The following is a 12987-nucleotide window of genomic DNA, read 5'->3' as shown; positions in this document are numbered from 1 at the left end:
TTTAACTGTTGGTCATAAAACAGCTTCAAATATATCTGCTGAGCATGAGAGCAAGTTTTGCAACTTGAAAAGTGCCTGAGTCAGTCTGGGCATTTCATGTACTAAAACAGACTTGAGGGAACTCTTAGGCTGTAAGATGGATTGCTGCTTGGTTTCCACTCCCAACCCTGCTGGCTCCTTTTCTGCAGCTGCTGGCTGAGCCAGATCTCATTTGTTATCATTAACCACATGCATAGCATCCATAGTGGCAAGGGGCTTAATCACTTTCTTTCTGACAACCCATCAGATGTGGCCCTACTCATCCTCATTCTAGATGGATGGAGATGGTGACACCTGCCAATCCAGTCTTCCCACCATCCATTTATCCTTTTAAAAAAATGTATTTTTTCAGTGTCCCAAGATTCATTGTTTATGCACCACACTCAGGGCTCCATGTAATACGTACCCTCCTTAATACTCAGCACCAGGCTTAGATGCCCTTCAACAGACGAATGGATAAAGAAGATGTGGTCCATATAAACAATGGAATACTACACAGCCGTCAGAAAGGATGATTGTCCAACTTTGTATCAACATGGACGGGACTGGAGGAGATTATGCTGAGTGAAATAAGTCACGCAAAGAAGTTGCCTCTTGAAAAACATACTGGTATATGTGAGTTGAACTTAACAAACACTTGATTTGTGTCTGTTCATATGATCATATGATTTTTCTCCTTTGATTCATCATTATGTTGAAATCACACTGATAGATTTTTTTTTAAAAGATATCAAGTCATTTTTGCTTTTGTGGCATGAACCTACTTGATATATACATTTACATATATGTTAACATATATTTACATTTATATTTACATATTTGTTGTATATATTTCTACATATAAATATGTATTTACCCTTTTTGTTAACAACACCTGATTTTCCTTTGGGAAACTACCTCTCTTCCCACTCCTCTCTTTATAGTCTCTGTGGTTCAAGCAGAGGTTCAAGGAACTGATCTCAGTTCCCTTGCTCCAGGGCTAGCCTTGAACAATTAGAATTCCAGTGATTGGTGGAGGGATGGGCATGAGACCCAAGCTCAGCCAATGAGAGGCCGTTCTGGGACTTTAGGAAAAATTACTGAGAAAGAGAGGCTTTCTTTTTCCTCCTAGGTTTTTAGACTGGTAAAACTTGAAGCCTGAAGTTTCTGGACTCTTTGCAATTAACAAAGGAGAACCCAGTTGAGAATTAAGCCAGCACAGAAGAAAGGAGAACCAAGAGATGGAGAGAGACAAACTCCTACTGGCATCATTGGAATATGTGCATTCAACCATGCTTGAAGACAAGTAGTTTTCTAAGATATGTGCCAGTTTAAATAGGTTTTTCTCACTTACAACTTAGAGCCCTGACCCAAAAGATGATGCTCATGATGACCACTTTCAGCCTTAGCATGATATACGTGTAGAGATCCTTAAGAAAAATTTGAATGAGACTGAAAGAATTAAGTCTGTAGGAAATAAAGTTCATAATGTTAGAAATATATATATATATATATATATATATATATATATATATGTATTTTTTTTTTTAAATATAAGTTTTTCCCCTAGAAAAAGTTTGCTTGGATCCATTGACACTTTCCCTTGTGCTGCTAGAGAGGTCTGATTGAAATAATTCTGCAACTTCTCGTTGGTAGGAGAACGTACCATGTACTAACTGGGGGTGACCATGTAGCTCACTAATATCATTCACTGCTTCGATGATAGGGTGCCTGAGCTAGATGATGATGGTTTGACAGGTGAACAAGATAGCGCTGTTTGCTTCCCTGATGGAGATTATGCTCTCATAGATTTTTTTAGTGAATCAAGAATCTGGCATCCATAAAGGAAATCAGCAGATTTTGACAATGAAACCCATTATTGACAGATCCTGTGACTGATTTCCAACGTGTGTTGATGATGTCATTAGTTACAGAAACATTCTTGCTTTGATGTTCACTTTAGTTTATGATGACCTTCAGATCTTTTTGTTTTCAACCTTGAGAAGAAAAAGTTTCTTTAAAAAGGAAATTGAGTCAGCTCAACCACAAGAAGGTTGTACAGACTGAAAAGTGCCACCCATTAATCCTATTACTCTAAAACAATTGGCTTTCTTTGCTAATATTTTTGAAGATTTAGGGCCCTTTTACTCCAGGGAGCTGTAAACAGTTCATGAGATTGAATGGGTCTTATTTTCTCCAGTTTCTGCCGATTGTCTCAGACGCCAGAGTTATAGTCCCCAATTTGCAGAAGGAAAAAACCAATGCAGAGAAGCCTAGGGAACTAGTCCAAGTTGTCATAGTTAGAGGCCAAACAGATACTGATCCATTCTTATCCTTGTGAGAAGCTGTCATCCCTCTGAGCTCCCAGCCTACACAGAGTTGATGTCTCCTCACTCAGTCCCTCCCTTCTATCCCCACTGCCACAGCCCTAGCTGAGACCTTAGTCAATATAATTTGAGGACTGTGCAATTTCCTCCTTGTTCTCCTCACTGCCACTTATACTAATCTTTTCTACTTCCCATTCTTTCCAGAGGAATCTATCTCGTGCACAGCAATTAGCATGTCACTCCTCTGACCAGAAACCTTCATTGGTTCTCTTTTGCTTGCAAAGCAAAGTCCAGATTCCTGAACCAGGTAAGCCAACCCCCATAGGATTGGGCTTCCATCTACCAAGCCTTGTCTCCATGTCTTCCTTTCTGGGATTTCTCTCTCCACTCCCAGACTCATCACTCTAGCACAACTCCCCACTCTCCAGGGAAGCCCCCTTCTTCCCTCAGCCTTTATTCCCATGATTTCTCATCCTGGAATGTTGGCATCTCTGTTTTCCTGCTTCCCCAACATGTTCATTTACTGAACTCCTTCTGGGAGTTGGCAAAGGCACTTCTCTTTCTGGGTTTTGAGAGAGGCACTTCTCTTTCACTAAGCTCTCTGAGAGCTTTCCAAGCTGCAAGTAATTTCTTCATATTTTCTCTCCTCATTATATTTTATTTAAGCCTGCATTTTAGTCTGATATTTATTTACATCCCATTCTGTCTCTCCTGACAGTGTGTAAACTCATCAAGACAAGGAACCATGCCTGTCTCTTCTTTGCAACCCCATTGTGTCTGGTGCTTTGGGAGAGAACTACAGAAGCACTTGTGAACGGACAATGAGTGGGTTCTCTCTCAGCTTAATTAGTCAGTTGCCCTCTAATGCTTCACAGTTCTTAAGAGCAGCCTATTTCTCCTGTCTACAGACACGAAGCCTCCTGAGATGACGTGCCCCACCGGGAGAAGAGAGGCAGGCTCCAGGTGAAATCCATGGGGAGATACAGCCACAGCAGTGACCTCCCAGCTCCCAGAACCAGCTCTGTGCCAAGTATATTTGGGGGCATTAGCTTTGGAGCCCAAGGCTGTGTCTATACAGTGTAACGGAGACCTGCCTCTGTACGAGATTTGGTATTTGTGCTTGTCATGAGGGCACAGTGCCCAGCAGTGGTTCAGACTATGTGCAATGGTTCTAATTTGGTTGTTAAAGCTGCCAAAAGAGTGACTAATGCAACTGACAAAAATATTTTTGGTGGACAAATGACATCAACCACTTGACCACTGGTCTCTATTTGAGTTGGAAAATCCAAATGAAGCAAAATAAACAGTCCATAGGATGAGGACATATTTGTCAGGGGGTGTGTCTCATGAGGAATTATCTCCTTTCCTGGGGTCATCATGTGCAGAGCAGGGATGCTGCCATAGCCCTGTCAGAGTCCTTTCCCTTCCTGCTCCTTGTGTCCATCTCCCTGAGAGACGCTCTTCTTCCCTTTCAGGCTGAGTATGCATCGAACTATTTCCTCTTAGATAAAGTCATTTGCATTTGCCTCCCAAGATGACTCTCCTTTCATTGGGTGCTGTCCATATTTCTAGTCTGCTAAGTCCATTTATATTATCACTTGGCCTTGCTTGACGCTTGGCCTATTTCTCTGTTCAGTGTTGCCATGACTTCAGAGTGACCACAGAGCAGGCCAGGAGTACACGTCCTTCCATTACGGGAAGAAGGTGGGGAGAAGAGGAAGAAAAAGCCAACAAGAAGAAAAACAACCATATTGTATTTCCTGAGCAGGAACAGGCTGTGGTTTTGTACAAAATTTGCAGCGAAGAACAAGTCATACAGATAATAATAAATAGCAAACAACAGGATGTGTACACACCAACTTTTTCAGCCCTCACCCCCACTCTCTGAAGCAGATCCTGATTATCTCCCCTTTAACGGAGGAAGCTGAGGCAAGAGAGGAGAAGTAATGTGCCCAAAACAACACAGCTAGAAAGTGGCAGAGATGATCCTGTGGAATATGCATGTCATTATACAAATCTTATGTTTCAGTAGTTTCAAAATGTCCTGTCCTTAAGCTCAGGTGCCAGATATGTCGCTGATTTCAGTATCTGTTTGGGAAACCCAAGCAATATCATTTTCTTCATAGCTCCAATGATCCACCCACTCCTGGGGCATTTTGCACACTTCTGCCATGATCACACTTCTGCTGAGGTGATCAGGTACAGTGTGTGTGTGCGTGCGCATGTGTGTGTGTGTGTGTGTGTATGTGTACACAAATATATGCATAGGAAACAGGTTTTGGGTCATTATTTATTTTACAGAAATGTGATCCCATTATAGACACAGTTATTCCATTTGTCTTGTTCGCTCATAAAAACTAATGGAAATCCTTTCAAGGCCATTGTTAGGGAAAGAATTCATGCTTTGTAATGGTGGCACCATATTTCATGGCACGAGTGTATTATAGTAATGCACACAACCCCCTATAGATGAACAGTCACTTTGTTTTCATGATCTTAATTGTAATTCTAATTGTAATTGATACAGTGTTGGTGTGAATAATGTTGCAATAAGAATCCCTGGGTGTGTATTCTTATGTCCTGGGAATTGTATTTCTGAGGAAACCAATTCAATGGTGGTTAGAATATTTACAGAGCTGTGCAGTCATCACAACCCATATCAGAACATTTTTATCTCTTTTCAAAAAAAACCCATACCCAATAGTGGTCACTTTTCACTTCTCACCAACCTTCCATCTTTAGGCAACCACTAATCTATTTTCTGTCACTATAGATTTCCTAATCCTGAGCATTTTGGAGAAATGGAATTCTGCAGTATGTGGTCTGTTATGATTTGCTTCTTTTGCTTAGCATAAAGTTTTCAAGGCTCTGCCATGGCACAGGAAGTATCAGTACCTTACTCTTTTCCATGGCTGAATCATATTCAACTACACAGCTCTACTACATTCTGTTTGTCCCTAAGTGGTCCTTTGGACTGCTTCCACCTTTTGGCTACTGTAAATAGTACTATTTTGTACATGGTGTACATGTATTGGTTTGAGTCTCTGTTTTCAATTCTCTGGGGTACGTACTGTGTTAGTCAAGCTTCTCCAAAGAAACAGAAACAAGATATAAATGAAGAGATTTATCTAATGGTGTTGGCTTATGTAATTATGGAGGTCAAGAAGTCCCATGATCAGCTTTCTGCCAGCTGGAGTCCCAGTAGACCAGTGGTAGATTGAAGACCTAAGCTGGAGAGCTAATGGTACAGATTTCAGTCTGAAGGCCTGAAAAGCAAGGGCTCCAAGGGCAGGAGACTGATGCCCCAGCTCAAACACTCAGGCACAGAGCAAAGTCAACTTTCTTTGGCTTTTTCATTCTACTCAGGCCCTCAATGAATTGGGTGATACCCACCTGCATTGGGAAGGACCCTCGGCTTCACTCTGTCCACCAACTCAAATGCCAGTCTTTTCTGGAAACACCTTTTCTGGAAATATCCAGAAATAATGTTTAAGTGGTCATCTGGACAGCCCAGTCAAGCTGACATGTAACATTAACCATCACATAGACCAAGGAGTGGCATTGTTGGGTCCTATGGTAAGTATATGTTAATTGTTTCAGGAATTGCTAAACTGTTTCCAAAGTGGAAAGTGGAACTATTTTCTTCATTTTTTTTTATTGCTCATTACTAGTGTATAGACATACAAATTATTTTTGTGGGTCAATCTGGTATCCTGAACCTTTGCTGAATTCACTCATTATCTCTAATGGTGCATGCGTGTGTGTGTGTGTGTGTGTGTGTGTGTGTGTGTGTGTGTATCTTGATTCTTTAGGAATTTCTATGTATAACATCATATTACCTGTGAAAAGAGATAGTTTTATGCCTTCTTTTTTGGGATGGTTGCCTTTTATTTTATATTCTTGCTTAATTGCACTGGCCAGGACCTCCAGTACCATATTGAATAAAAGTGGTGAGAATGGGCATCCTTATGTTGTTCTTGATCTTAGGGAGAAAGTTTTCAGTCCTTCCCTATTAGATATGATATTAGCTGTGAATTTTACATAAGTGCCATTTATCAGGCTGAGAAAGTTATCTTCTATTCCTAAGTCATTGAGTATTTTTTAAAAAGATTTTATTTATTTATTTGTTTATTTATTTGACAGAGACACAGTGAGAGAGGGAACACAAGCAGGGGGAGTGGAAGAGGGAGAAGCAGGTTTCCTGCCAATCAAGGAGCCCAACGCAGGGCTCAATCCCATGATCCTGGGATCATGACTTGAGCCGAAGTCAGAGGCTTAACAACTGGGCCACCCAGGCATCCTGAGTTTTTTTAAATTATAAATGTGTGTTGGACATTTTTAAATGTCTTTCTCTAAGTCTGTTTAAATGAACACATGATTTTTGTCCTTTATTCTGCTGGTATGGTGTATTACATTAATTAAACATTGGATATTAGCTAACCTTTCATTCTGGGGATAAATCCCACTTTGTCATAGTATATGATCCTTTTTACATGTTGTTAGATTTGATGTGCTAGTATTTTGTTGGGGAACTTTACATCTATATTCGTAAGATAAATTAGTCTATAGATTTTTGTGATATCTTTGACTGCTATTGGTATACAGGCTCATAGAATAAATTGGGAAAGTTTCTCTCTTCTTTGAGTTTTTGGAAGAGCTTGCAAAGAATTATTTAAATGATCGGTAGAATTCACCATTAAAGCTTTCTGGGTCATGGCTTTTCTTTGTGGGAAGTTTTTTTCAATTAATAAAGCAATCTCTTCTCTTGTTATAAGTCTGCATATCAGTTCTCTTGTGGAGAGCTTCAGAGCTTTCTGTTTTCTGACATACCTTTTACTCTGGGCAAGATTTCTGGATTGATTTTTTGGAGCTGGATGCTGGGATGTAGCCTGCTTCTCTTGGAATGACTCCTGCTTTACAAACAGGCTATTGGTCAGAGGTGGTAGCTTCTGGTCTTCTCAGCTTGCCTCTCCTGGTAGAACCTATGTGCAACAAGTGAGCTGGGGTGGTAGCCCTCAATTATTCTCATCTGGCGGCATATAGGGTAGAGCCTTCAGCATTTGAGTACAGGCTGGGGGAGAAAGCTCTGGCTTCTTGGTTTTGCCTGCCTACATTAACCCCTGGGGGAGAGTAGTGGACAGGAATGTGAAATGCACAGCTTGCTCCTCCTGGGTTGATACCAGACCCTTGATTGGGAGGTTAAGGGAGAGAGAACCTCATCCTCCTGACCACACTTGCCTGAAATGAAACTTCCATCACAGTGAACTGGGGGCAAGGGGAGAGAAGGAACAAGTTGTCTCACAAGTGGTGTAGAGTAGATTCTTGCATTTTTTTTTTTTTTACCAAAATTAAGTAGATTTTCTTAAACAAGTGCTTCTTTGCTCTATGCCCTTAGGACCATTTCTAGAGACTCTAAAATGTTGGTATTTTAAAATATAATTTTCTTTACAAGTTATCCTTGTTTTTCTGGGAAATGGGGTTTGCATATACCCTGATGGCGACTCATCAGAAATTGTTCACCCTTTCCAGCGTTAGTACAAGTTTCCAGATTACTTCTGTAAAAGGCTGCATTGGTATGTGGGGGTATTTTTTCTCTGTATCTCTGCCAATTGCAGATATCACCAGCATTCTTACTTTTAGCCACTCTGATAGGTGGAAAGTGATTTTTCCTTGTCACTTTATATTTCTTGACTACTAGCAAGCTTGAGCATTTGTTTATAACCTTTGTGGCCATTTGGGTTTGCTGTTCTGTTCCATTCAGTTCGCCTCTTCATGTCTACCGTCCATTTTTCAATTGGTTTTTCAGACTTGTTCCTGTCAATTTATCAGAGCTCCTTTTATAATAGGGATGTTAAGTCTGTTTATTCTCTGAGTTGCAAATTCCCCCCAGATTTATCGTACAGCTGTAGAGGGTTGAATTGTGTCTCTTCACAAACAGTTTGTTGGACTAACCTCAGTACCTCAGAACATGCATGACCTTATTTGGAGATAGTATTTTTTCAGAGGTAATCAAATTAAAATGGGGTCATTGGTGTGGGCCCTAATCCAACATGACTGGTGTCTTTATAAGAAGAAGAAATTTGGACACAGAAAATACAGAGGGAAGACCTTATGAAAACCCAGGAAGAAGAGAGCTGTAACATGCAAAGAGAGAGGCTTGGAGCAGATCCCTCCCTCATAGCCTCCAGAAAGAGGTCAACTTTGATTTCAGACTTCTAGCCTTCAGCACTGTGGGATAATAAATTATGCTGTTTAAACCACCCAGGTTTAAAAAAATAATACCAAAATACCCACCCAGTTTGTGATACTTCTTACAGAAGCCCTAGCAAACTAATATGACACCTTCTGACTTCACTTAACAGCATCCTTTTTTCTTCCATAAGCCATTTCCATGGTGATTCTTCTATAATATCAATAATAACCATCACCCTTGGTCTCAAACTTCCAATGGCTTCCCATCTCACTCAGAGTAAGAGTCAAAGACTCTGGTCTATGAGGCCTTCAATGGTTAGGCTCCCTGCTATGACTCTGTCTTGTCTTCTACCACCATCCCCCCCTCAACATGCAGCAGTCACATTAACTTCCTTGCCAATACTTAACCAGGTATCAGATATTCCCCCCAAACCTGATGTACCAGGCAACCTCCAAATCTCAGGGGCTTATAAAACACTTATTTTTCTTACTCAGAGGTTAAGCCAAGCTCACCTGTGCTAGGCTGGATCCACATTTTGGGTTGAGTGTAGACCTGCTACATGCATATTCAGTATTTCTAGGATAGATGGCTGCTCATGCATGTTCCTTTTACAGTGACCACAGAAGCACAAAAGGCCCAGCCAGATCTCTGTAAGTGCATTTAAAGCCTTTGCTTAAAATAAAATAAAATAAATAAAATAAAATAAAATAAAAAAGTCCTCTGCTAAAGTGATCTCCTCTAACAATCTGTTGGCCAAGCAGATCATACTACCAAACCCAAAGCCCGTGGGTGGAAATATATTCTCTATTTTCCAGTAAGTACCACAAGGTCACTTCAGAGACAAAGGGTGAGGAACTGGGGACAATAATCCAATCTATCTCACATGACCGCTATGTTTCTACCTCAGAGACTTGCACTTGCTGTTCCCTCCCTCTGGGTGTTTCCTCCACCTGATATCCTCTTGGCTTTCTACCTCAATTCTTTCCAGACTCTGGTCATGCATTTTTTTTACTTTAAAAATGAGTTCTTCTATGACCATGTGTGTCATTTGGGGACCACCAGGAAGCAAAGGTCAAGACGGAAGTAGAAGTATGAGAGATGCAAAGGGGGAAGAACAGCAGTGGGCAGAAATAGGTTTCAGGTAGGAGTGCAGATAGGACAGCGGTGTTAGGAGAGAGGGAAGAACAGAGGATGGGGTTGGGAGATCTCCAGAAGAAAATACAGCTCTGAGAACATCTTAGGACTTGGTGAGCTCCAAGAACAAGGACTGCCTAGGAGAAGGGTCCTATGGGGGTCAGGAAGGTCAGCTGTTGTAGCCACACCACAACATGCCCAGGTATGGCTGGGAGGAGCTTGCGAAGCGAGGGGCCTTGACATGACTACTGCAGGGGATCCTGAAGGCATGGCAGCCACTGATGGCAGGTTTTCTCTTGAAGAGAGACCTGAGAGTCTGCCACCACGGCTATCACACTACCCTACACACAGGAACAGCCCTGCCACTCACTCTCACACTCAGCTTTGTTCTTCCTGGTACTTCCTATCACTTGGTTTGCTACTTAGTCATCTATTTGTTTATTATGTTCCCCTTCCAAGATGAGAGCACTGTGAGAGCAGAGACTTTGTCTTGAGTGAGCAGAGAATCCTGGGAACTGAATTGCACACAATAAATATCTGTCAAATAAAAAAATAGGGACAAGTATGCTTATCTCTTCCTGACAGCTCCAAGGTTTTCAGTCTTGGTCTTTCCTTAAAAGAAAACAATAAAAAAGAGAAAAGGTCTTTCCTTTCCCTAGATTGTTTATGTAATCATCTAGAGTTTTAGCAAACTTTTAATCATTTATTTATTATTTTTGCATTTAAATGTTTAAGCAATGTGAACTTTATTCTACTATAAGGCTTAAGACAGATATACAAAGTTTTTCTTCCAGATCGATAATTAGTGGGGCCAACAATAATTATTAAATTATCCATAATTTTCCCATTGTCATAAAATGGATTATCATATACAGTGAGATCTATTTCTGGATTTTATATTTTGTTCTCATCTGTTTTCTGTTTTCCTCATCTCATGGAAATAGATGATTAGTTTGACTACAATGGCCTTATCATATATTTTGTTATCTGATAAGTCAAGAGGTCCTCCTTAGGCTATACTTGGTCACGTTTTTCCTTTACATAAGTTTTAAGATCATTTTACCCAATTGAACAAACTAATTGAGATTTTCATTGGAAAAATTTTAGGAAATGATTTCAGGAAAAGTGACTGTTTTTTTTTAATTAATTTTTTATTTTTTATAAACATATATTTTTATCCCCAGGGGTACAGGTCTGTGAATCACCAGGTTTACACACTTCACAGCACTCACCAAAGCACATACCCTCCCCAATGTCCATAATCCCACCCCGTTCTCCCAAACCCCCTCCCCCCAGCAACCCTCAGTTTGTTTTGTGAGATTAAGAGTCACTTATGGTTTGTCTCCCTCCCAATCCCATCTTGTTTCATTTATTCTTCTCCTACCCACTTAAGCCCCCATGTTGCATCACCACTTCCTCATATCAGGGAGATCATATGATAGTTGTCTTTCTCTGCTTACACAATGGAATACTATGCAGCCATCAAAAGAAATGAAATCTTGCCATTTGCGACAACATGGATGGAACTAGAGCGTATCATGCTTAGCGAAATAAGTCAAGCAGAGAAAGTGACTGTTTTTGATGCCAAATTTTAAGATTGAATTGTGGTATGCTTTTGTATTTTCCCCACATTGTTTTATATCTTTAAGATTTTATATTTTCTTCATATCAGTCTAGTGCTTTTGTTGCTAAATTTCTTAAGTATTCTATAATTTTTGTTCCCATTGTAAATGAAATATAACCTAAAATAGTTAATGGTTTGTTTTATGTTATCCATTATTTGCATAACAATAGATAATTATATATCTATGAATTAATTTCTACTGATTTGTTAGTTGTCTTTTTTTTTGTCTATTGGATCTATCTAAATATAAAAGAGGTATAATGAAGTCTCTCACTATATTTGAAATTTTAATTTCTCCTTAACATTTCTAAGTTTTTTCCTTAAGTATTTAGGTGCCATGATTACTTTAAGCACACAGGGTTATGAGTCATATTGTCTTCCAAAATTTTGCCTTATGACTTGTCTCAATACATAATGTTTCCCTTTATGCTGTTAATCTGTTTAAATTTAAAATTTTTTGATCTTAGCTCCTGGTTTTTAAAAAAATTTTCAAAGTAACATATAATGTATTATTTGCCCCAGGGGTACAGGTCTGTGACTTGTCAGGCTTACGCACTTCACAGCACTTACCATAGCACATACCCTTCCCAATGTCCATAACCCAACCACCCTCTCCATACCTCCCTCCCCCCGGCAACCCTCAGTTTGTTTTGTGACATTAAGAGTCTCCTATGGTTTGTCTCCCTCCCAATCCCATCTTGTTTCATTTTTTTCCTTCCCTATCCCCCAAATCCCCCATTTTATCTCTCAAATTCCTCATATCAGGGAGATCATTTGATAATTGTCTTTCTCTGATTGACTTATTTCGCTCAGGATATACCCTCTAGTTCCATCCATGTCATCGCAAATGGCAAGATTTCATTTCTTTTGATGGCTGCATAGTATTCCATTGTATATATATACCACATCTTCTTTATCTGTTCATCTGTTGATGGACATCTAAGCTCTTTCCATAGTTTGGCTATTTTGGACATTGCTGCTATAAACATTTGGGTGCACGTGCCCCTTTGGATCACTACATTTGTATCTTTAGAGTAAATACCCAGTAGTGCGATTGCTGGGTCATAGGATAGCTCTATTTTCAACATTTTGAGGAACCTCTATGCTATTTTCCAGAGTGGCTGCACCAGATTGCATTCCCACCAACAGTGTAGGAGGGTTCCCCTTTCTCCACACCCTTGCCAGCATCTGTCATTTCCTGACTTGTTAGTTTTAGCCATTCTGACTGGTGTGAGGTGATATCGCATTGTGGTTTTGATTTGTATTTCCCTGATGCCAAGTAATGTGGTTAGCTCCTGCTTTTAAAAAAATAGTTGTTTGATGCCCATGTCTTTAATTAATTAATTAATATGTTTGCTTTCTTTTAAATATGTTTATAGTAAATAGCATATGTCTAGTCTTGTTCCCTTTTTCCTCTGCCACCTGCTGAACAGTCTCTGCTTGTTAATGGGAATTTAGTTATTTAACATTTATTGGAATGACTGATATACTGGACTTTATTCTTCTCATGTTTATGCTTTTTTAAAAATTTATTTCATAGGAGAGAGAAGAGACAAATCTTCATTCTAGAATAGTAGAGCTTCCCTATAACCCTGCAATTGCACTATTGGATATTTACCCCAAAGATACAGATGTAGTGAAAAGAAGGGCCATCTATTCCCCAATGTTCATAGCAGCAATGACCACAGTCA

The 12987-nt window shown here is 39.8% G+C and overlaps 1 long non-coding RNA gene across 3 annotated transcripts; it reads left to right on the top strand.

Moving 5' to 3' along the window:
• Nucleotides 1-1564: 1564 nt before the first annotated feature.
• LOC101671813 lies at nucleotides 1565-12877 on the top strand. Of its 3 annotated transcripts, XR_006607079.1 has the most exons (4): nucleotides 1565-2652; nucleotides 3064-3170; nucleotides 3254-5921; nucleotides 6489-6526. It is a non-coding gene; the product is annotated as an uncharacterized LOC101671813 (long non-coding RNA). The 3 variants fall into 3 exon arrangements; XR_006607078.1 differs by lacking the exon at nucleotides 6489-6526 and adding an exon at nucleotides 12837-12877 and having other exon boundaries at nucleotides 3064-5921; XR_001179156.2 differs by having other exon boundaries at nucleotides 3064-5921.
• The last annotated feature ends 110 nt before the right edge of the window (nucleotides 12878-12987 follow it).

The sequence above is a fragment of the Mustela putorius genome, unplaced genomic scaffold (assembly GCF_011764305.1).
Source record: "Mustela putorius furo isolate JIRA1106 unplaced genomic scaffold, ASM1176430v1.1 tig00000508_pilon_pilon_pilon, whole genome shotgun sequence".
NCBI classification, from domain to species: domain Eukaryota; kingdom Metazoa; phylum Chordata; class Mammalia; order Carnivora; family Mustelidae; genus Mustela; species Mustela putorius.
The sequence above is the reverse complement of the archived record's forward strand: the minus strand, read 5'-3'. Positions and strand labels throughout refer to the sequence as shown.